The sequence below is a fragment of the Mixophyes fleayi genome (genome assembly GCF_038048845.1).
Source record: "Mixophyes fleayi isolate aMixFle1 chromosome 4 unlocalized genomic scaffold, aMixFle1.hap1 SUPER_4_unloc_3, whole genome shotgun sequence".
NCBI classification, from domain to species: Eukaryota; Metazoa; Chordata; class Amphibia; order Anura; family Limnodynastidae; genus Mixophyes; species Mixophyes fleayi.
Window position 1 is genome coordinate 848,296 of NW_027445889.1, and position 3,599 is coordinate 851,894.

Here is a 3,599-nt window from a genome sequence, read left to right on the forward strand (position 1 = left end):
CATTTAAGTTTTACTCTTTTATTATTCCGTTGTAGACCTAGTATAGTTACAAGATCAAATTTACTATTGATGTATTGGTGTTAAGGAAGATCTGATCTCAACCTGAACACCCATAGTTGACACTACAGCCAACTAGCTATCTCCCATCACTATATGCGGAAGTGCACAGACACTTACACATTTTGAACACAGCACTCCCATTGAGTGACTAGGAGGGAAATAGCCATATGAATCAGTTCTTGCCCACTCATTGGAGCCTTTGGCTGTCAGTGCAACCTCTAAGTCGTCTCATAGCAATATGGCTGGTTTGACATCATAGAAAGACAGTGGTGAGGAAGTGTTGATTATGAGACTGACGCGCTACCTACTGTGCTAACGAGGCCCCTTAACTGTATGCACATAATGTTGAACAATGTTCTTCAATTCTATCTTCACTATTAACTAATTTATAAGAAGATGTTTTGTAATTCATAGTTATGTTTTGCTGCTGCTCTATGGTTAACTAATAAAATTAACCCCTTCCTGCTACAGGATGTAACGGTAATGTCTTGTTCAATTTTAGGCAGGGAGTTACGGCAAGTCACAGATCCCTGTCTCATGACCAAGAACAATGATGAGTGGTTCCTGGCAGATAAATGGCTTCCGCACACCATTCAATAAAGAAGCTGGGATGCAATGGTCGCATCCCCTTTCTATGTCTCCCTGAAACCTCATTGACATCATCCCTGTGACTTGTTCCTGAAAGACATAGAGAGGTTAGGTGCCCGACAGGAGCTATTGCTAAGATATACAGGAGGCGTATGGAAATTATCGTTGAATCATATATGAAGGTGGATAGGTAGATGGTGTTGCAAAGACATTAAAAGTTCCTGTTGATACAACTATTTACAAGATGTTATATCAATTTTACATCTCACATGTCCTATATAAAAGGAGAACTAATGCTTGTTTCTGCCCTGTATCGAACCACGGACTTTTCACGTGTTAGGTGAACGTGATAACCTTTACACTACAGAAACACAAGCTGTGAGCTTTTGCTGACCTCTGCCACTGTAATAGAGACTGATACTTACTGACATTTAATCATCTGTATCTGGACTCAAATTGATAAAAGGATTTGATTATTTACACTGACTGTCTGAGGGTGTTATCCTACACACATCGAGGTATCCAGGGTCCCCAATCCCTAGTACTTCATTAGGGGTCCATCTTGGATGGGTGGTCACTTAGTAAAATCAGAATCCAGAGATAGTCCTTTCCCACCTTGTGTCTCATTACACCACATAGGTGTAGTATGATTGAATGCTGGTATAATTTCCTAAATTATGGGCGGTGCAGTTCATTCTGTGTGACATTCAGACATTTTTGTATGTGTCTCACAGTGATTAAAGTGGTTTCCTCAAGTTGGGGAGAAGGACAGGGAATAGTGTCGTATTTCGTTTTGATCATTTTTTATCTTTAAATTTGTTTTTTGTTTGATCTAAGTTTTACTTTTTTATTATTACGTTGGAGGCCTTGTTTAGTTACAAGATCAATTTTACTTTTGATGTATTGGTGTTAGGTAAGATCTGATCTCAACTAAACCTCCTCTGCACTATAAGTAGATCCCTACGTATGAAGGAATACACTACAGTCAACTAGCTGTCTCCCTTCACTTTATGCAGAAGTGCCCCGACACTTACACATTTTGAACACAGCACTCCCATTGAGCATCAGGTTCAGGTGATTAAGAGGACAATACCCATATGAATCAGTTTTTGCCCACTCATTGGACCATTGGGCTGCCATTGCAACCTCGTCTCATAGCAATATGGCTGGTTTTACAACATAGAAAGAAAGTAAGTGGTGACGAAGAGTTGATAAGAGAGGGGTGAGAAAAAGACAGGGTGCCCCATGTGAGGGTCAAACTCACAACCTTCAGATTATGAGACTGATGGGCTACCTACTGCGTAAACAAGGCAGCTACACTGCATGCAATTAACGTTGAATAATGTTCTGCAATTCTATCTTTACTAGTAACTAATTAACAAGAAGATGCTTTGTAAATCATAGTTATATTTTGCTGCTGCTCTATGGTTAAATAATAAAATTAACCCCTTCACGTTACAGGATGTAACTGTAATGTCTCGTTCAATTTTAGGCAGGGAGTTACGGCAAGTCACAGATCCCTGTGTCATGGGCAAGAACAATGATGAGTGGTTCCTGACAGATAAATCGCTACCGCACAGCATTTCATATAGAAGCTGGGAAGCAATGCCCCCTTCCCCTTTCTATCTCTCCATGAAACCTCATTGACATCATCCCTAGGGTTTCCGTACAGGAGGTAGAGTCCCTGGGTCTTGTAAGAGACACTCTCTGTATGTCTGAAATTCGGCTAAAATTATAACATTGATAATTCTTCTTATTGTTCTGATGGGTTTGGGAATAGCATACAAGGAGCACATCAGCTTTTCTACACAGCCAGTGGTTTTAAAAACATTACTTTATAAAAGAGAAGAACTTCGTACTATTCCCTACCCAGCTGATCTGTCTTAGATCGCCGCACCCCACAGGATATGGAATGACGGGATAGAACCTTGTCTTTAGCCAGCATTTCAGAGAGAGGATTGGACCGTCCAAAGGCAACTCGAAATGCGCCAAAGAATAGCATAACTAAAGCCAAACTAAAAAGACAACTTTCATATGGGCCCCTAGCCACCCCATGGATCGCACCTAGCAAGTCCTTCAATATCCCCTGACTAATGGGTATCCTACCACCAGGATGACCCGAACACGTCATCGCCCAGCCTTGCAGCACTCTAGAGATTAAGAACTCTTTGGTCACATCAACTATCCCATAAAGCTTAGGGAAAAATAAGATACCTGAGAGGGTGGAGGACAATGCTGACTTGGTCCTACCGGCATTATAGCCAGTCCACAAAACTCCTGCATCTGGTCGTGCCCATCACTACTGCCACTCGGGGTCGCATTCTGAAATAGAAGCCACTCCTACCAGAAAGCCCAATATTTACGCAGGGAAAAATGAGAATTCCGCCAGGCTCCTTATTCCAGCCTCACAATCTGCCAGACATAATCGGGACAGGGAAAACCATTGTTAGCCGCTTCAGGGGTATGCAGCCGAAGCTTGTCCCAATCACCCCTACATAGCGCATCTGCCAAACTGTTCTCAACGCCAGGCACATGCTGAGCTACAAAGGAAATATCATGGGACAGGAAACGCAATACAAGTCTTTGGAGCAAGCTGATGACTGGAGCAGAGGAGGCTCTCTCCTTATTAATTGCCTGGAACACCCCCAGATTGTCACACCAGAAGACAACCTACTTACCCTGAAATTTAGCTGCCTATAGCTCTACCGCAACTACAATGGGAAAAAGTTCCAGCAGGACTAAATTCGCTATCCAACCGGCATGGACCCAATCACTGGGCCAGTGCGACATGCACCAGTCCCCAGCGAAGTAGGCCCCAAAGCCAACTGACCCTGCAGCGTCCATGAATAACTGCAACTCCCTACTTGACACCGGGGGTTCAGGCCAAACACGTACACCGTTGAAATCCTGCAGAAACAGCTTCCACAGTCGCAAGTCTTCCCGAATCTCCT